The sequence below is a fragment of the Phasianus colchicus genome, chromosome 4, assembly GCF_987193195.1.
Source record: "Phasianus colchicus chromosome 4, bPhaCol1.hap1.1, whole genome shotgun sequence".
NCBI classification, from domain to species: domain Eukaryota; kingdom Metazoa; phylum Chordata; class Aves; order Galliformes; family Phasianidae; genus Phasianus; species Phasianus colchicus.
In genome coordinates this window covers 36,317,871-36,340,661 of record NC_143439.1, presented here as the reverse complement: position 1 = coordinate 36,340,661, position 22,791 = coordinate 36,317,871, and the positions used below count along the sequence as shown (strand labels likewise).

The window sequence follows — 22,791 nt, the reverse complement described above, 5'->3', positions numbered from 1 at the left end:
AAATTATCATCATGTATAAAATGAAAGCAAAACAGATAGTAGAGAAGTTCAGAAAAAATAAAAATAAGAACTGGTAACCCTCAGCCACAAAAGTAATACTTTGAAAGTGCTCTTAAAAATCAGTGCTCATTCCATTGCAACAATGATGATTTGTCATAGTTATTGAGGCTTATGTAACTGTATGGAGCTGTGTTCTGTTTTCCTAGACAAGGGGGACAAATTTTGTCTGGAGCACTGGGACCAGCAAAATACCATTGGCTGAGACCATACTGGGACTGCTCACCATGTAATGAATTCTGCCCCATTAAATTGAGAGAGATTAAAATATATAAAAATAGGCAGAGAAACAAGATGCCGAGGGATTTACAGATCACCTTTTAGTTCTTGGTAGTCCCAGTACACTCAGTGTTAAGTTTTTTGAATTTATTTATATTATTTTAGGTCAGTAGCTCAGTTATTGAAGCTCTAACTTTCTTAACCTGTCAATATACTTCTTAATTAGTCACATTTAATTTACTGGATCAGTTAACTTTTTCACAAATAGCACAACAATATGTGAAAATCTACTTCATCTTATAAAAGAAAGTCTTTTTAGTTCCTTGGTCAAGGAAACATCATCTTTTGCAATTATTTTCAATGATTTTAAGTCCATAGTGTTAACCATATTCAATAATAGAACTATTTTTATTGTGTTTATGTATCCATTTCTTATTAGTGGTTTTTTTTTTTTTTGGTGTTCTAATATTTTGCTCAACTTCAACATGTTTTAAAAGATTTCCTACCGATAGGCAGCTGTTGCTTTGCACATAAAGCTCCTGGTAATAGATAACAGTGGAGTCTTGCCATCTAGTGAAAATTTATAGCTAGAACTTCAAAAATTGTAAGTAAAAGAAAGGCAACTGACATTGATTATGTAAAACTAAAAGTAAAAAGCATAGAAACTTGAACACAAGATTATGAATAAGTTTCTCTGACAAGAAAAAATAGGCTATACCAGATACTTTTCTTTTTCATGTCCACATCCTAGACAGCAGCCCTTAAATCTGGCATCTCTCTTACCACTTGGGGCTTGAGAAGAAGATGCATAGTAACTGTTGTGACTTTGCACTTTTTCCAATGGGAATAGCTGAACTTAGAAAGCTATTTAGGAACTAAAAAGCATGAGTTTGTTCTCTTGAAAATGAAACCAATCAAAAGGCCAATATCATACTTAAGAAGATTCTTAATAAAAGTTCACACATGCCAGCATATATGTGTTATAAGCATGGTGGACTTGATGAGTTCCAGATCATTCATTTCTTCACACTTATTAGTGGGTGAGATCAGCGGGACTTGAAAATTGACACTCGTATCTGGCCAAATACCTGAAACTTAGAGCTGACAGGTCACAGCTTTTTTTGTAGCTCACCTTGTCAGCAGGCTTCGCCATCCTTCCCAGGGAGCTTGGGCTCTCTCAGAGGTACACAGACCTGGGTCTGCAGGTCAGGAACCACCACCAGGCTGAAGCTCTGCGAGGTGGGTGGTCTGCAGAGAGGCAATGTTTCCAGCTTCTCTTTCGTTATCCTTGAAAACTGACACTAGTAGCACACGGAAGATTGAATTATTCCCCAACTACTGCATACTAATTTTTGCCACTGGCTCTAAGATCCAAGGATAGCGTTTCCCAAATACAGTTTATAAATATATATAAGTACTCTACTGGGGTATATGAATGTAGATCCAGTTGCCAATGTACACCAATGGAGGTTTTGCCAGAAACGTGTGCATCTGCTTTCAGTATCTCAGCTCACAGATACTGGGAGAGCTGGAGGGGGTTTGCTCTTGTGGTTGCTGAACTCAGCTTCAGTGCTGTAAATCTGTGAATCACTGCAGTGGGAAGTACATTCAGGCACTGGTCACAAGCAGAGCACTGGCTGTGATACAGATTTAAAGGAGGGAGGGATATATCACAGAGGGAAGTGAGACAATCCAAGAAAACACGGCAGGATATAAAAATCCTGAATTCACACTTACCTACAATTTGGTAAAGGAAAAACTCTGTGTTTAAAACTAATGAAATAAGTCATAGTTCACTAGCAGAAAGAACTTCTACCATCTTTACTCATACTCCCTTTGAAAATTTCTTTTTTCATCAAAAATGCCTATTTTTTATTGCCTAGCTCTTAAAATGTATATGTAAGTAGATTCCCACTAAAATCAATGAGAGTTTTGTCTGATATAAAATGATCATGCTAAGTTTTAATAGAGAGATAGAGACGAACTTTTTGCCTTCCCAAGAAATATCTTGGTATTCTTTTCTCATCAGCACATAAAATAGGAAATATTCATCAGCAAATAACTTTTGAACCATTACAAGATTCAAGATACTTCAATAATTTGCTAGATGTGAGATCGACACAAACGGACATTTTCTTTAAAGTATCACAAAGTATGACATTACTTTTTCCATTTGTAACTCTTATCCAAAACAATAAGTTTTAAAAACATTTGATACCTCTTTCATAGAGGCATACAAAATGTTAACCCACTCTCCCACTCAAACATTGGATCCTGAAAGCAACTTACTTTTTTGCGCCCACTAATGTTGCAATTAATGAAAAATTATTTTCCATTAAAAAGAATTTGCAGAATTTCATACCAACCAAATACATAAAAATGACTTTAAAATACCTTTTTAAAGTACAGTATCAAAGGAGACATTGTGCTAAAGAAAAATATCTCATAAATGAATGTTCTGGAAATAAAAAAGATGATTGGGAATATTACACTAAGGGAAGAAGCGGTAGATCTGGCTATGCTGTGTATGCACCACGACAATAAAGCATGTCAGTACTGCACCGTAGGGTAGCTTCACCAGAGCAAGAGGCAGTTAGGAAATCTCAATACAACAGTAACCCTAGATGGTTAAGAATTCAAAATATATAAGAGCAAAGCGACATGTGGTGTGCCTTTTGCTTCCACCATGACATACATGAAAGAATGTTTTTCCTTCTGAATATCACAGATTTTTCTTTCCTTGTAAATATCTTTGCAGTTTTTAATTTATAGAATATATAAAACCTGTTGGTACAAAATGAAACGATTTTCTGGACTAGCACTTAAAAGAAAGTCCTATGCGTTTTTCTGCTAATACTCAACAATATCAGCCACATTATATATATTGAAGCTGTATCCTTTAAGATGCATCTCTTTTGCAACAAGTAATTTAAAGGAGTTGCCTATAGAATTATAAACAAATATCATCTATCATAATGTATCTGCATTAAAATTACTGGTTATAAACAGATACATTATTCAACATATTAATTCATTACCTGCACCAAAGCAGCAATTTGATGAACTCACTGTTTTTAGCTGTCAAAGTATTGGTAATTTAAGATTGGGAACTTATCTGAATATTTCTAGTATTCAAAGTGATAAATTCCATTACTTAGACCTCTAACCACTTCAAAGGAAATTCAGTCTTTTTTTCTCATATTGCTATCCTAAAAGCAAAAATGAGCAGGTGCTTAAAAATCCTTATGACCAATGGCATCATAGATTTTCATGCTTGAGACACTGGAGGAACTAATGTGACTAAGTGAGGTGCCTCACTTGTTAGTGACTTCAGATACTGTCAGTTCCAGAGCTATTCTGATCAATATGTACTAAACATGCACATTTCTACATACATCAGCAAGAAATCTTCAAAGGGAATTGTGTCCTGTTTTATGTCACAAAGATACGAAGAAACATGCAGTGAATTTTTAAATTGCTGATAAATCTTATATAATTTTTCAGAAACTTTTTTAAACTGCATTTTTAGAAAAATAAAATAGTAACATTTTTCCTCTTAATTTCAACCATACCAGTTTGCTGGTGCAAATTATAATGCCTATTTTCTAACATTTCAAGTTATCTGAAAAATCTTAATGGTTATTTTAAAGTTTTTGTTTGTTTGTTTGTTTTTAATTCTTTTGAAACTCAATCTTTGCCATGCTCTGATTGAAATTTTCTTACATCAGAAGATGCAAAATATCATGCAATTTTCATTGTCTAGTAAATGTTAACTGTAGTCCAAATTAATCCTACAATATGCCTTCATTCAGGCTTCAAATTCAACAGTCTCAGCTAGGTCTCATGCGCAACCTTTACATTTTGTGACTATTTTGCCAGGTTCTGAAATAGGCTTCTACTGCTGCTGCTGTTCAGTTAGTGGCTTTATTTTTGCCTTAGTAATGATATACTATAGCTGGCTTCCTGGTCATTTTGTATGCGTGCATCTGATTTCAACCCTCTGATTTCAATCCCAGTGTCAGTTTTGTCATTTTGGATTCAATAGATCTTGAAATTGAAAGTGAAACTCAAAGAATTGGCAACAACTTGAATGAACAGTGTGAAAAGTGGTATCTGGATTTGATTAATGCTGGCTGTTTACAGAGGTGGGCTCTACTGTGGCCATTTGAGTTTCTCTCCATGTTTGAAATATCTGACACGTGCAGAACGTGCTCAGGAGGTTTTCCTCAAATTGACCTTTACACTTAGTTTGATAGAGAAGAGGAACAGTACAAGATATGTCAGCACAGTTATGCTTTTGATCCTGAAGTAAAGAAAAGCGCGTCATTGTCGTGTGCGTGAGAGCTACATTAGCACATAGTTGGCTCATCTAAAAAGTATACCAGTGCTGCTAGGTGTAAGGAATTTTTTTCAAGCCTCTGTTCTTTTACATTTTCACCACTGACACACATTCACACCGACAAGCAGAAGAAACGGGTTAGTGAAAGCTGAGATTCTGCTTCCTAGGTTCTAGCTGAGACATGATAAATACACTTGTTGCTAAACCTGTGCTTCCAGCTCATTTCAGTGCCAAGTCACATAGATGGGAATAAACCAGCAGCTACTGAAGAAGTGGTTTTTGCTCTCCTGTGTGCTCTGATAGCATAAATGCACCGTCCTCCCCATGAGACACGGGAAAGAATTTCTTTAATGCCATCTCCAGATGACATTTAAAATTATCTTTGAGTTGGAGTTCTTGCTTTGGTACCATTTGATTCTGAACTATACTAGTTAATGCATACTCAAGTAAGATCTCACTGTATGCTAGAATGTTTGAAAAAGAAGATGCATACACGTGCAGACACTCAGTACTGAACCATGACTCTGCTGATCGTTCTTTATTTGTGTTAACTGACATTTTAAACAGAAACTGAATACAACTTTAGGCTAATATAGACAGAGAAAACAGTGTTTAAAACATGCTGGTTAAACTCTGGCAGCAGAGGAGGGGAGTTTGGAGTTAACCTACAAGATTTTAAACACTACTTGCCTTACTTGGACTGTATTTAAAACTGTTTAAATTTGCTAGCTAATACATTACCAAACATAGTTTGTTTTCACAGTCTGGACAAGCTCTTATTCTCAAATTCACCCATCAGACCATCTGACACAGCTTGTATCTGATGGTATTAGAAAACCCTATAAGGCATATTTATATATTCTTTTACATAAGGAGTAATGAGGAAAGTTATCTTTATGGAAGATAATTTTGAATCCTTTACAGGGCTTGACTCAATTTAACTGATACATTTTACATGTTTGGATGACATAGTTTGGCTTCTACTTAAGTAAGTGACAAAACTTCCATTGACAAACTGGAAAGAAGGTGGGTGTTATAGATGTTAGGTTAACTTATATTGCAAAATGAAGGAACAGTTTAAATTTCCCCAAATACTAGAATACACTACTGCTAAGTAACTGTTTATGGAAAGCTCTCATTGCTAATTACAGACAGAAAAATAATTAGGAAAGAAAATTCCATATACCAGCAAAGGCTTATAAGTACTTCCCCTCAAGGTTATGGTTCTGCATTTTCTAGTTCCAAACTTTTGCATTCCAGCTATTGTGCCAAGTGGAAATGTTTAGTACTGTAGTCCCATCTAAGTTGTTTAAAAGCTGCTGAGCTGAATTAGTGCATGATTGTACACCCTGGTTTGGATATACAAGACCTACATACCAAGCTGATTTTGGCATGCCTTCCACAGTATTTAGGCAAATACAAGCATGCTTTGGATACACAGAAGTATTCTTCTGTGTTTGTTTCTAACACATACTTTTATAGCTCTCATGCTAGAAGAGTTTTCAGTAGAATAGAATGAACAACATAATTCACACTGATTTAAACCAAACAAGTTAAAAAAAAAGTGTATTCTTACTAAATTACATTAGTTGCTTTATATAGAGATTTGTTTTGTTGTTTAGGTTTTCTGCTGGAAACATTTAAACTACTTTGTACAACATGATGTTTCATTGTTCTGTATCTTCTGCCATTGCACTTTGATTGTGAACGTGAATGCAACAGTAAGACTTTTGGCCAAGTTCACCATAAAATATCACAACAGGAAATGCTGTTTACAAAACTCTTTAGGATTGTGTCAGATCATTTGAGAGGATACAGCTGAAGATCTATGCAAATCACGGATGGGCTTTCTGCCATATGCAGAATTTGGTGTGCTTTGTATTTGTTTTCTGGAGCAGAAAATAGTGTAAGGGACCATACTTCAATAGTTAAATGCTTATACATAGCTTTACTCTATAAAGCCAGATTGATGCACAGAGACAGTTTATACTTCAAAAGGAATGATTCTGTGCATGGAATTAACTGTGAACAAAACTGATAACATTTAGATTGCAACCAGTATTGTTTGTTAGATGGAATGAAACTGGCAGTAAGGAAAAGCCCTGGATATCAGCTTGAAGGTTTTAAATTTCAGACTTATTGTACACAAGTTACGCAGTGGATTTCTTTTTCCTTTTCTGTAATTTTTCCCATCTGTCCCATTTCATTAGAATCTGCTGTCCATAGGCAGAGTGCATGGTAGGATATGACTAATGCACATTTAGAGCAAAACACTTCAGCATGCACCAAAAAAGAGCTATTCTTTGGTTACTTGCCAACAAGCATGAAAGGCAAAAATCTTCAGAATGCCTCAGCACCTTGCTCACAGAGGGATACAGAGAAAAGTGGTTGCTATATTTGTTGCTTATATGGAAGGTAAGTTACAATGAAAAACTATCCCTAAGCTCTCCAGAGCCAGCGGGCTCCTACCCTGAGCTCTGTATCATGCGCTGCAGTCCTGGGCACAGCACAGGAACCTTCCTTGTTTAGAAAGGGAAGCACAAACTATCTCCTTTTTACTTCCACAGAAAGTTATTCTGAATCCTTTAGATTCATTCTTTGGTGCCTCCCTGTTACATCTTGGTCAGGGCATCAAATACATGGGTATTTTCCTTCAAAAGAGTTATGTCATCCTGAACAGGGAAGATGTGAAATTACTGTCTTATAAACTTGCCTTTTTAAAGTATATTTCAGAAATATGGTCCCATTTAGAAAGCTGGATGCTTTGGTTTTTGTAAGCATGCTTTATATTACAATACATTTACAGAAGAACTGGTGATAGGTCAAAACTATGAGCAAATTAGATCAGCTATGGTTTCCTATGCCGATCATTTGCCTTGCTGTTTTCATTTGGTATGTTCTTTCTATGCATAAACATGTCATTTATGTCATAAATTGTTACAATATGGAATTTCAAGAGAAAAAGTCTATAAAATAAAGATAATGCAAGAGAATCATGTTCATTGTGGCACTTGGTAGTAACAGAAAGAAAAACAAAACAAATAGCAGGCGAGTATGATTTAATTAGACCAAATTTCCTTTTCCTAGTACTGTAATATAAAGAGCATCAGAAGATGCTTGCTATCTATAGGCAAAGGTGGCAAAGCTGAATCTTTGTTTTAAAAACCAAGCAGCTGAAATTGCTATAAAGAAAGCCTAACAAAGGAGTTGCATTTTTCCCATGAACTCAATGGGCAATTTGCCACTGACTTTAAAGGGTAAAGGACTGAGCCTTAGTATGTATAATATAGTATAGATACTTAATTAGAAGCAGACATTGAGAATAAAAATCCTCATTGGGAAGGGTGTAACAGTTTTTGCTAGAGATCTATTTCCTACAGCATTCTGTGTCTAGCAGAAGTCATTCCCTTCAAAGGAAAACAAACCTTAATAAAAACAGACTTTCGGGTTGAATACTGTTGAACAGTGTAACTTTTTTCAGGCTATCTGGTACTTGCACATTTCATTTCCAAGCTCTCTTAGAAGTCTTAGTAAGCACCAAGATATTCTCTTGAGTTTGAAGACATTTCAGTTTGCTTATTCATAAGAAAGTGAAATGATTGCTGACAATAGGTACTAGACTGACATTATTAGGAACTAGAGGGCATTTATTGAAGGGCATAATATATAAGCGTAAGCTAAGGAGGAATTTAAACTACGGACATATGTCTCAGTTACAAACACGTACTGATTAGAGGAACCTTACAACTGCCCCTCTTGTTTCCTTCAGCTGTGAAAATAGATAGGGTTTTATTAGCTGAAATGAGCAGATATTATCTAATATAAATACCAGGGCTTTACAAACTCACCTCATTTTGTCTGAGAGCTTTGGGACAAATAATGTGAGCAGCTCTTCTGAAAGATTTAAAGTGTAAAAATCTCCAGAGGAGAATAGGGAGGAGCAAAGAGCAGAGTGCCAAGCAGCTCTGGGTGGCAATCTTTTCAACGTGCACAGCTGTGGCTGGACAAGGCAGGCAGTAACTCCTGGTTGGCACACTTAATGTGCAGAAGCATTTTCGATTGTCTATCTGACTTCATTCTGAAGAGGCTCTAAATGCCCTGCAAAAAAATCCTCTCTGCTTTTCTTCTAGAAGAGCAGCATCTACATGGAGAATTGTGCAATGTTATTTATTAATGGTTGCCTATGTCGGTATAATAGTAGGTACTTCCTGGATGTACTGCATTCAAAGGGAATAATTTCATGAATTTTATTAGCTTTATTAGTTCAACCACTACTCCTGGTGCTCCTGAAGGCATTATATAACTCTTTATCTCCCTATACAAGCTTCAATCCTCTTGCGCCAGAAATTCTTCCTCCGATTTCTCTTATCATTCTCTCAGAAGTACTCTTACTCAAAAACAGAAATACAGCTACTTACTTAAGCTTCATTTTCAGTGAATTTACTGAAAATTGAGGCCAAGTATGCCGGAGAATTCAAACCTTGCTACTCAGCTAGAATAGCGTCCATCACTTTCAGTCCTTTGGACAGAAAGAAAAAAAAAGAAACTTTCTACTTTGAGTAAACTCTCTCATCACTGAAATCTCTGAACTGCTAGAGCATAACAGATGTGGCTGGAATACACTGATCAGCATTTTGTTCCACAGATTTTCCTATTCTGCAGAGATCAGTTCAAAGACTTTCTGCCATGAGCTACCGATTTTATTACAGGGGATGCATATGGAAATAATCTGAAAGGGATGAATTGCTTTATATATTATCATGTATTCATTATGATTCCCCTGCACATTGGAAATAATACTTCCAGAACACGTAGTGTAATACTTATTTATAAAAATCCTCACATTAGAAAAGCAATCATTAATCAAGGATGTTTTAAGCAAAGTCTAACACATAATATTATTTAATGCCTAAGATCCTTACAAAGAAGCAGCTAGAAGCAGCTGTTTCACATCTCTCACTGTGGAAAAAAAAGCAGTTTTATAAGTTAGAAAAGTTGATCTAGAATTTAGAAAAAAAAAACAGATAATGAATAAGAAATTAGCATGGCTTCACCTAAATTCTGTCAGTGTCATGAATACAATTACGCCAATTGATAAAAAACAAGCCATTAGCAGCCTTGGAAGAGTTAGTTATAACTAACATAACATAACAAAAAAAACTAACATAGCATAACAAAATTACAAAAATTAGCTTATGAAATGTTATTTCATGGAACCCATACTGTCAGCCAAAGTTTGTACTTAGATGTGTTAGATGTGCATGTTTAGGAGAATCCAGGGAAAGATACCAGTCAAAAAACCAAGCTAGAAATCACAACTAGAGTATTATTCCTTCTCAAGTCCCCAAATCCCTTTGTTAAATGAATTAGTGGTGTGCATTGCATCCTACAGTCCCAAGGGAATTGACTGACAGTTGCCAACTCACTCTCACTATATTTGAAAAATCATGGCAATCGAGTGAAGTCCCTGGTGAATGGAAAAAAGGTAACATCACATCCATCTTTAAGAAGGACAAAAGGGAAAACCCAGGAAACTATTGACCTGTCAGCCTCACCTCTGTGCTGGGAAAGACCCTGCAGCAGATCCTCCACAAAGCTATGCCTAGGCACATGTAAAAGAGGAAGACAATATGGGAGAACCAGCATGGCTTCACCAGGTGCAGGTCCTGCCTAATGAATCCTGTCACTTTTTATGATAGTGTAACTGTGACAGTGGACAAAGGAAGAGCCACTGACATCATCTATCTGCACTTCACTAAGGCCCTTGACACTGTCTCCCATAACATCCTTCTCTCCAAATTGGAAAGATACAGATTTGATGGGTGGACTGTTAGAAGGAACTGATTATAAGACTGTACCCACAGAGTGGTGGTCAGCAGCTCCATGTTGACATGCCCAAGGGACAGGATGCCATTCATAGAGGCCCTAGACAGGCTAAGAAGTGGACCCAGGAGAATCACATGGGGTTCAAAAAATTCAAGACCAAGGTCTTATCACAACCCACATTATCAGTACAAGCTGGGGCCCTGCTGCAAGGGACCTGGGGGGTACCAGTGGATGGGAAACTGGACATGAGCCAACAATGTGCCCTCATAGGCCAGAAAGTCAACCATATCCGGGGCTGCATCAAAAGAAGCACAGCAAGAAGGGTGAGGGAGGTGATCCTGCCCCACTGCTCTGTGCTGGGGAGACCTCACCTGCAGTACTACATCCAGATGTGGAGTCCTCAGTACAAGAGAGATGTGGACCCATTAGAGTACACCCAGAGGAGGGCCACAGAAGTGATCCAAGGAATGGAAAACCTCTCCTATGAGGACAGGCTGAGGGAGATGGGGCTGTGCAGCCTGGAGAAGGCTCTGCAAAGACCTGAGAGGGGCCTTTCAGTATCTAAAGGGGAGCTAGAGGAGGAAAGAAGATTATAAACTCCTTAGTAGAGTCTGCTGTAAGAGGACAAGTGGAAATAGTTTCAAACTAAAAGAGGAGAGATTTAGATGGGATATAAGGAATAGGTTTTTCTCCAGTAAGGGTGGTGAGGCACTGGAACAGGTTGTCCAGGAAGGTGGTGGAAACCCTATCTTGGACACATTCAAGGTCAGGGTGGATAGGGCTCTAACCAGCTGACCGAGCTGCAGGTGTCCTGTACATTGCAAGGCAGTTGGGCTAGATGACCTTAAAGGATCCCTTCTGACTCAATCAATTTTATGATTCTAAGACTGAATAACAGCCTTTTTACGATACTGGCATATTATTGATTATCACTAGATGGTGCTATTATTCACAATCTGCAAAAGCGTAAATAACTAAACGTAAAGATAGATACACCTTGGAGAAATTCTGGCTGCCAGTTCAGTGTTTTCTTGCAAAAGCTTATAAGTATTGTTCAATTCTCCCAGGTGGAATAATTTCAAAGCGCAGAAATAATTCCTCCCAGAAAAATATGTAAACAAATCAAGAATCACATAACAAATCAATCAAGCACTTCCTCCCTTACAGCCTTTTTCAAGCCATTCCAAGTCTTCCTATCACATCTACTTAATAATCCAAGAGTACAGACAGAAAATAGTATCTTGAAGGAGGGCTCCATGAATTTGTGCTGGTTTTATTTGTGAGTTTATAACACTAGGACAATTACTTTGAGAAAGCAACTTTAAAAAGTAATATTTCATAAGGATTTAAGGAAGAAGCAGTCATAATCCTTTAAAAGAAAACAAAAATATTTCTATGTCTACTTTAATCATATTATGAATATTTGGTAGCAATACTGTATATTACTACTGAATACACATGTAGTGAAATAATAAAAAAAAAAAGAGTTAAAAAAATAATTACATGTAATCTCAGTTTCTTCCAGTTCAATTAGTCAAAGGCCAGGGCTGGGAGAAAATGGAAATCTAAGAAGTCTCCCAGATCTTCTAACCAATTTAAGTTGAATTTTGAAATATTCTAAAACATTAATTTTTCTAAACTTCTTATCATTCTCTTTCTTCTTTTCTTCCTCTTTTTGTGTGTGTGTGTGTGTGTCATTTTCTCAGCCTGCAATATTAGCTCTTCTAAAAGATGCACCCTTGAACAATATTGGGTCTTGGAAATCTACCCGTTTTGCAGCTTCTGCCCATTTTCACTGCAATATTTTGAAATTAACAGAACAGTACAAGTCTGATCCAACCATTTTTCACTGACAGCATCTTTCTTCTTTAAAGGCTCTGATTCAGCTTTGACACTTGCTACATTCTCAGATAACCAACATAATGTTAGTAAAAGATTTCTGACTTCACAACACAATCTGTAGCTACAGAAAGGATTTGACTTTAAAAACTTTTATCAATCCATGACAGCATATATCTTCTAAAGTCTTAGAGTTAACGTTTTTCTTCTTCTATACCTAGAGCAACAGTGAGAAACAATATAAATCTAGTGCAAGGACCATGCATGCCTCTTTTTCTGCACAGGCAAGGACAGTACAAAGGGTATGATAATTAAGCCTGAGGGGATAGTTATCTTTGTGGCATTTTTTTTAGTCCATGAACAAATGAAGCACTGAAATTCACTGCCTGAGAACAATGGTGCAGGGCTCTGTACCACCCTCATGGGTCATTCAGTTGTTTGCTTCCAGTCCTGATTTGCATAAGAGGCCTGGAAAAGTTGCAGAGACTGACAATTAGCACAAATTGATACAGGCTGCTAATTGCTCAAGCAAAAGCTAAAGATGCATTGGCCTGTTCAAATTAGGCTTGAATTCAGGCCTTCTGGATTCCTGCATCATCAGGCTCTGAAGAATTAAACCCTGGCACAGTTCAACAGCTGCTGGGTCATGGGATAAAAATAGAGGCAGTGACGGACTGGACCACATTTTAACACAGACTCAGCTGAAACTGAAAAGGGTGGGAAGGTTCTCTTCCTCTTATGAAAAACATTTTCTTCTCAAGTGTTCTAGACTACAGCATGGCAATTAAATACACCTAAAATAATAGCCAAACTAAATATTTCCTCTAAACCCTACTGCTGCTCTTGACCCAAATAGTTTTTAAAGGATGTAAAATATTCATTATTCTATGTTTTTCTGCTGGTGTGTTCCATTAAGAACATGCAACAAAATGTATTTCAATGATTGGATAAACCACATTAGGTGGACGTGCTGACTAGTCATAGTTTTTCCTCTACAAACTGCAGGGGCAGTTACTTATTGCCCCAGTCCCACACAGTACCTTTCCCTTGTCTGTCATTAAACTGAAAATTTTCTTCTTCTAGATTTCCACCAGCTGATAATGAGCAGGTCCTCAGGTGAGCTGTGTGCGATAGGGTACTGACAGCTTCCTAAGACTTCAGGATTTTTAGTCATCCACAGACTATGGAATTGAGTTTAGTATCTAGGGAAAACCACCAGTTTACATGTGCTGGAAATGCTGTTCTGATAGGTTTCTTAGTGATTTCTAGTCCCTTTGGAATTGTAGCACTGTTGTCTACCTTAATGGGAGAGGAAAGGTCATGCTACAAAACGCTCTCTGCTTTTATAATTTTGTAGTGCTACAGAAAGCAACATTGTCTCCTAGGGATTCATATAATCTCATACTAAACCTATACATCACTTAAAGCCAAATGTACGTGTTGGTTTAATGTGATTTTACAAACTCCATGAACTTTTAAATTTCTCTCGTTTTATACTTCTAACATGCTCTCGGGCCAGATATCTTAACATGTATGCTTCACTGCGAGTATTCCATTTGGCTCCTTCAAGCCTTGCATACCTCTATTTTCTCCATTTTAGCAGATTTAGTAACAATCTAAACTTTAATCTCCAATACAATTCCAGCTGCATATGGACAATCAAAAATATATTTGTATGACTGCTTTGCTTGGAGAAAGCTAAGGAGTATTTAAGGTGAAGTCCAAAAGCAAGCCCCAGTCCCATCCTTCAGCTTACTGTGAATATGCCTGTCAGATCTGCTGAGACTGTCTAGTTTGAAACATCCCTTATACCTCTCAACCCCCCTCTTCTACTCTCTTATTTTTAATGTGGAATGCTTTGCTGTGGTCCTGTGTTGTCAGCCACAGATCATTTCTCTCAGCAAATATCTACACAGAACAGGTAAGAACATTGTGGTTGGGGCAGGTGAAGGTTGGACTTGGTCTTATATTTCTTCTCACAAAAGACAGTAATCTCTGGCAGCAAGGATTCTTCATTCAGGCACAGAGGGTGAGATAAAGTTTACTTCAACATGCAGCTTTCTAGTTCCTTCCATGCAAAAAGAAAATAACTGAAAAACAATCCCCCCTGATACTGTGACACATGAATACACCCTTGCTGAAGTGTTTTCTTTAAATTACTTATTAGACTTAAGTTAATATGAAAAAGGTAAGTTTCAGGACAAAATAATAAAAAGAGAAAAGGAAACTGGATACCAATTCTAACACTGAACTTAATTTATGAAGGCATTGACCTACAACATCTGATGAAAGTCTATACAATCCTTAAAAACTGTGCTTACCAGGGAAACTTGAGAAGATACGAGCAGTTCCTGTAGCAGGCCCTGTCCCTCAAAAATATATTAATAATGAAGATGTCAACAAAGTCACAACTCTTCTACGGCAATCTGAGTTGATTTTCTTTTATACTGAAGACAGTACAGTACATTTCTACAATTCTATTTAATAGCTTAGAATGCCATTCTTGATCTTCAGTTGACTTTTAAATTATTTCTTTTATGACCAGTATGCTGAAATTTATACCTGACTGTAAAGGTTTCTTAAAGAGCAAGAAACAGCACCATGAGAAAGTAATCACATCACTCCAATTTCTAATGCACAAAGTAACATTATTATAAATTATAGAGTACTTGCTCAAGAAACAAATCCAAAAATACAGAACTGATACACACAAATACCTCTCCAGTTTCTAGCTAGGTCTTCACATGTCTCTTAATCTCTACTGCCCTTATTAGATGATTTGAATTTGGAAGAGTGCTGCAGTTCAGGGCTGACTTTACCACTACCGAGGTTTCCTGACACTCCTAGTAATCCTTCATGAATAACATACTGTCATTTTGTCAGATATTCCTTTAGATTATATTTTCTTTCACTACTAAACACGCATATGAGAAGATACAGTGATTTCCATTTCTTGTTCTGCTTGCTTCTCATCTTTCTAAGCTACTATTTGACCTTTGTTGAGAGTTGGAGCCCTTTCTGTACATCTGAAGGAAATACTAAGGCAAAATCCTTCTTAGGGTAACTGCCAATCCCTTAATTTCACATGTATTTACAAAAAGTGCTGCTTAACTTTGTACAAAGCATAGTTTTTCTGATGTTTTCTTCTGTCAAAAAGGCTGTGCTTGGTCTCAAAACCAAGTTGTAAACATCTGGCAGTTGTGGATTTATATAAACTAAAGTTACTTGGAGGTTCCATATGGCTGTAACAATGCAACTGAGTTAGATTGATCATTTAACAGCTGTAAAGAATTCGGACCAACAAGTACCTCACAAAATAAGAAGGAATGCTGTTGTAATATAACCACAGATCTATAAAAAAGCTTTCTACAACTACGTTAGGGTGAAATATTCTGAATGGCAAGTAGGTATTTTACAGCCATACGTTAATCTTCTTGAACGGGGTGCATTATAAAATTAAATCCTTAGAAAGAGTTTACGTGCTTATATTTTCCAGATGTTTGATAAAACTGAGATTATCCTGCTTGTCCTGTTGTCATATGCTTGTTTCTTTCATTGCTATTTTCAGAAAATTCTTTAAAACTCAGTCTAACATCCGGGTAAGATTTGAAAATTTTTTTTTTAGTCCAACAGCATTTTTCAATTATCTTTCTTAATTGTTACTTCTATTATTTATAGGTTTGGAAGAGGTAAAATGACAGCAGCTTATCATGATTTAAAGTTGTAGCATTTACTTCCATACCACCACATAGGATAGGTCACAACTCTGTCACAAAACTCTTTGAAAGGTGATAATACTGAAGAATGCTCCAATTCTTCATCATGGTCTTATTGCAGATTTCAGATCTTTAAGACTTTAAAATATGAAGGTTCAGTAGCAGCAAAATCCTGAGATAATCTAAACTGATTAAGCAAGTGGAATTTTGTCCTAGGTTTTGTCTTCACTAATCAGCTTTAATGCTTCTGGAAGTTTACTAAAGTTGCAATGCATAGGAACTACGATGTCTTTAAAAAAAAAATTCCAAAGCTTTTCACATGTGTTCTTCCATTATAATAAGATGTAAAGTACACTTTCATACACAGTTCCTTGTCTTTTGGTGGTGGAGATGTGCCCACATATCTGCTGTGTGTGACAGTCTCATTGGTAGACCACAGTCAACTTCATTTGTGAGCCATGCATCACTTAATGAAAATTCTAACAATAGCAGCAAGTTTGTTTTTCACATTTAGTAGCATGTTTTCATAAAACGTTCATGTGTTGAAAATAAAAATAGTGAGATAGCATCTGTGAGTTAGCAAGCATGTCTTCAAGTTGGCACAGATTTTGGCCAAAGGTCATTAAAGTACTTCAGAGTGGGATGAGAGATGCCATACTGTGCTTGGGTTAGTAAATAATAACAGTATTTCAGAGAAAAATAATTAAATGAAATAATAGAGAATGTATGCCAAAGATCTGCCTGAAACAACACTCAGTTTCATTTATTACTCCAGAATTGTTAAAAATGGCAGTACTAGAAAACAACTAGCTGTTTTCTAATCTACACATCTTTTGGATTTCCTCAAGAATTCAGTCTTTAATGTTTGTTAATAATGCAACCATTGAAATTCAAGAATGCTCCCTACTGTTTTTGATTTATTTAATTTAACAATACAGAAGAATTCTGCTATAGCTCCTGTGGTAATACAAATCTGTGTTACATCAGGTTGAGAGCTAAATGAATGGCAATACAAATTAAAGCATCCCTACTTTTGCATCTGAACATAAAAACAATTTTTCTCTCTTCAGCCCCTACCATCTAGGTGGCACATCCAATGAAATATTTTAATTTGTATACAATAACATCTGCTTTACACGATTAATCCTGAAAATAAAAAACATCTCTTGTGGTCCGATAACTTAAAGAAAATGGTAATAATAAAAACACCATGAAATAATCACGGCTATCTTGCCAACTTATTAAAAAATATCATGCAAGTCCCACAGCGTGCACATTTTTTTTTATGATATCAGCCATTTAAGTCTTGTTCTTAGCTGACTTACTGCCTATGTTAAAACTAAAATAGCCTCAAGTTCAAATGATTCCACCCAGGAAAAAAAAAAAAAGAAGGGAAAAAGAAAAAAACCCACCAATCAAGCAATTCCAAGGTTTTAATGTTTGAATTATTTTTCATGTGACATTGCAAAAATTTTTATTTACTAGTTGTAGACTAATAGAAGAAGCTTGGAAGGACCACAGCCAGTTCAAAAACATAATACATCTTCAGGTCACCTCAAAAACAATTACAGTTTCTATGGACAGAAACTGGGGAGATGAATTATATAGCTACTATTAAAGAAAAAACAACCAACAGTTGTTTTCAGTGTTTACACCAATGGTCACAGTGATATAAAGTTGTTCTCCCACATTCTAGAAGAATCCCAGAATACTTCAGCATTCAAAGAGTATGTTGATTGCTGGAAATCTTACAACACTTTAACAGAACTTGCTGTGTTAGCTTACTTATACAATTACACACTCTTGAATCATTTTCTTTCCACTAACAATATTATTATACATGGATAATATTGTACGTGAATATTAAATACTTCTTTGCTAAACTAACTCATTTAAAACATTAAGTAAAATGAAATCAAACAATTTCCAGGCTGTTTCTTATGCATTTCTAGTAAACTAGGTGCTCCTTTGACATGTCATGTGTAATTTCAACACCATCCCTATGTGTGACTGTATATACAGATGCTTTAGGCTAACATTAAACAATGTTCTATAGTTATGAGTGTTTTTATAATCCAAATAGAGTAGGTAGTGTTTTTATAACTATCAATTCTTGGGTTATGGAGAATGTCTTCAAATAGAACTGGAGAGAGGTTTATCATTACAAACAGGTCTCATTCCCTTAAAAGGAAGTTGTTTCTTTTTTCCTCTGCTTCTTTGGAGATCTGGCTACAAACTAGGAATGGTTATCGTATGACTCATTTGAGAAGAATAGCTACAGTGTAAAAAGTTCAGAAAGGATTTCAATGAAATCAAACCCAATTATTTTCTGCTCTGGGCACGATAAGGATAGTTTTAAAGTGCAAAATACCAGATTTTTCAGAACTATATAAATCAAGATAATACAGTAGTGTTCTAAAGGGAGAGGGGAAAAAAGTCAGGAAAAAATAAAACATTTATCCCTCCTCTCTGTTCTGCACGTGAGACAGAAGTCTCCTATATGCAGACTTTACACATTGTTTATTCTGGTTTGGCCTGAAAGCGAGCTCCTTCATCCACTGATGGAAATCACTGACTGCCAAAAACACACAGCGATCACAGGACTCATCACTCACTCAGCTATGCACAGATAATATTACTTTTCCACTGCACCCCTCCTACTTCAGCTTCTTGGAACCTCCTCAAAACCCCAACGCTCTAAGCCCAGCTGTTCACAGTAATAAAATTATTTAAAATGAAAGTACTTTCATGACATAAACAGCTATGCTGAGGACATTAGAGACTGCAAATGCTACAAGTAAAAATGATTGTAATTCCTTTTATTGTTCTCCCAATGGCTTAAAGGATATAACAAAGCTAGGACAAAGCTAGAAAAAAGCCCTTTTCATCTTAAGCATCCATTATCATTTATGGTTCGGCAACTGAAATGTTTGGCAGAGCATAATACATGAAAAAGGTAGCCTCGTACCTCAGTGTTTGCTCGCTATGTCATTCTAAGAGGAGGCTGATCAGAAAGTAGATGGCAGTATTCAAGCAATCGTTGTATCCTTTCATCATGAGCCCGATCTTAGATCTCACATATTGCTGCTCTAGCAAGAGGCACAGTCACACAGGGCCATGAACTATACAAGTCTGGTATGTAGCTCACTCTTAAATAGCATTCATCTAAACCCCAAATGAGAAAAACTGGATAGTCTATTTACTGTATGATAGTTAAAGATCTGCTGAGCAGACTGTAATAGTTTTTGTATAACTCAGGTTTGTCTACTTAAAGTGTTCAAGAATAGAACGGCAACCATGCTAATATTGCATGTGCCATCAAAATTCCGTTGGAACCATCTGGAGGGGAACACAATATACCATTTTGCCTTAAAGCTATAATCCATCCTGAAGGAATAAAATTGAGACATTTCTCACTCTGCAGTCCCAAGAATAGTCTGCATTAATAAATCACAGGCATTTCACTCTAAGCAGTGACAAGAATCACAAACTTGACTGTTAGCCCCTGCACCTATATTTCTGAGTTCCCTTAAGTATCACAGAACTGTTACATGAATTCACTTTGAAGTGCATGTACATATAGGCCATTTAATTAATGTGTTTAATTAAAGTGCCAATGGAATTTCTTTAATCTCTCCTGCTTTTAGCATTATGAAACTTTTTTTTTTTTGACTGTTCCTTCAAAGACTGAGACTGAATTTAATAAAAAGCGACTGTGTGATTTCAATGGGAGTTTCAAATTTCACAAGCAAAAACAGAACAGTATTTTGGCAAGACTGTCCATTAACTTACATTTCTTTTCCAAGGAAGTTTACGGGAAAACATGGAACATTCCACATTGTCATGACACTACTTGCACTTGAATCTTCTTTTAAATACATATAAGGACTGCAGTCTACAAGATTAGATTTCAAAAGAAGAAATTGCTTTAAACCCTTCCTCACCTCCCTTCCACCCTGCTGATGCTTGATCAGCTGAGAACATCTTGGCCCATACAAGATGCATGTATCACAAATATTTATTTCTTGGAGAATCTAAGAGCTCTGCATAACTTCAGACTGCGTTGTTCTTTACAACGTAGCTTAGGAAGATGACAGATATGCACTGTGATGTTTCATGAAGTACCTTTGTGATAAGAGACCTAAAGTTGCAGCTATAATTTACCACTGCATAGGAGGAAACCAAAAGCAGTGAGTTGTACCTAAAGAGAATCTTAGAATTTGGGTAGTTTTAATAGACTTTTAAAAAACATATTTGCAGACTTCATGTTGAGAAACAAACGCAGAGGCAGAACTGTTACTGTATCACAGCACTGTTCAGTGTTGGGGCCTGCATGGTTGGTAGCTGTGAGGGGACAATACAAGGCTCTGCCGCTGTGAATGGGAAACCAGTTGGGACAGGAGACTCCCCTCACATCGATCCAGCACTCTACCTGGTAGCAATGTGAGTGATTTTGCAAAAGACTGCAAAACAGAACCTGTACTTCCTTAAAGGAACGTCCTGGACCTGGTTGCCAAGGAGCTGAGAGAGGGAGAAGGCTAGCAGGAGACAGGAAAGAAGGAAATAATTCAGTTGAATTCGATTAGATTACATCAGCAGAACTAAGTAAACAAGTAAAATAAACAGGCTCCCTAAAGCAGAAGTGGCTATGACCACAGAAATCAGTCTTCAAAGACTTGTTTTGCAGTATATTGAGTTATCAGTGCTGTGTAACATGAGCCACTACATCACACATCTACAGTGTCTTCAGGACATGATTACAGCTAAGACTGCACACATGGCATTGGACCACCTCAGTTCATTTGATGCTGGTAATTTTTCAAGATCCATAGGAGGCAGTGGTGCAACAACAAACCAATTCCCTACTGAGGAACTGTTGCCTTAGTTTGTGGATGAAAGGAAAACAGAAGCAACAATATAAGAGTACAGAACTGTGAGCACACCTTTGCTTCCCTCCTCTGCAGACGACTCCTGTGAACACCATAATGGTTGCTCTAGAGGAATGCTTCTGGATTTTCAAAATATCCCATCCAAACTATTGGTCAGGAAATAACCTTAATCAAGCAGATATAAAGCAACAGCCTACTAATATCTTCAGATACACTAGATCAGTTTTCGACTGAGTGGTAACTAATTGATTTAATGAGAGCGATTTTCATACTTAAAAGGAAGCATCCTGTGCATTTCCTGAAGTCTGTAGATTAAATTTGTTCAGGAATGGTTTAGGCATTCATCAGCAAGCAATTATCTGCTTTTCGTTTATAACAAGCATAATTTCATAAAAAAGCCAGAAATTTAGGAGGAGGCTGGGTGCACTTACAAAGTATCACCTATAATAGTGACAAATGGGTTTTTGTTTTTGAACATGTAAGAGCGTATTTACACGTTTTTGTTTGACAGTAGATTTTGTAGATGTGTTTGACCAAAAAAATCACAAAACTAAGGACAAAGAAACTTGCAATTTGAAAGTGAAGTCCTGCTCCTTTCCCATGCTAAATCTTAGTGTTCCAATATAGAAATGTTCCTGAGTTCTTCTAAGCATTATTTTGCATCCTCAGCTCCTAGCACCACGAAATTGCACACAGCACCAATAAAACTCCAACTCAGTATATTTTGAGGTCTAAATGTTCCTCTCTGAAAAAAATAAGTAAAGAACAATCCCTCAAAATGTATTCCAGAAATACTGGTGAGAATACTTTTGTTCAAATTAATATATACAAATATGCTTTTTGTGGAAGAAAATTTCCACACTCACAATCCAAAATATTGCTTGCTCCTTTTTTTTTTTGCAATCAGAAGTAGAAACTGAAAATGCTTGCAAGATTTTTTTTTTTTTAAACAGTAATGCCTTTTTTGGTGATGGATCAGTAGTGCTGACAAATACCTAATTCTTGCCAGCAGCTGAAATGTGAAATGGCAAGCTAGTCCATTTCAGTTAGTACACAGGCAAATATGGCCACATTCATAAAACAGCATTTTTCAGCACGCTCCTTGAAATATCTAAAATTAGAATTGCAGTGAACAGCATGACACAGAACAGCCTGATGCACAGAACAAGAGTGGCAGTATGCGTTAGTAATCTAAGTGTCCTAAGTTGTGTACTTGCTAAGAACATTCATGGAATCCAATACAAAATGTCAGAAATATTATTCAAAACTTCTTCCTTGATCCATTTCAGACTTCTGCAACATGGGTGAGATTGCTGAAAAATTTGGCAGCCATGGATTTTCAAGGTTCTGTTCCAGTAAATTCTTTCTAGATACATGCTTAGCTTTTCTATTAATGTAATCAGGGGAGTGATTACTATCAATGGATTTATGCCAAAAGCTTACAGTGGAAGCCTTAGTTCCAGTGACCACTGCAGGAGACAGAAAGAATAGATGAAGGGTAGGGATGAGTTAGAGTCCACACAAAATAGTCCCATTTAGCATTACCAACCAGGATCTAAGCTTAGACATCCAATACAGCTCACTTTATACGCATTTATGACTTCAGATTTCCACTTTCTATTGTTTTATCTTCAAACACGCCTTTCATCACATCCGTGATGCTAAGTGGATCAGTTCCAAACAGACCTAGTCAGAAACTCATCTCATCTTTCACCTTTCCATCATTCCTCCCCAGACTCTTAACACCTACAGAGTGCTGCTCCAGCTTCCTTTGTCATACAGAATGACATGAGATCACAACTTCTGACTGTGAACAATCCACTTCTAAATAACCTTTGTCCAAAAAAAAAAAAAAAAAAATCTTTCTTCAAATACTTTGCATTGCTTAACCTTAGCTACCTCTTAA

General features: G+C 36.6%; 1 protein-coding gene across 2 annotated transcripts in view; it reads left to right on the top strand.

Moving 5' to 3' along the window:
• SYNPO2 (synaptopodin 2) overlaps positions 1-22,791 on the top strand; it is an 89,042-nt gene that overhangs the window by 811 nt on the left and 65,440 nt on the right. The window lies entirely within an intron of this gene.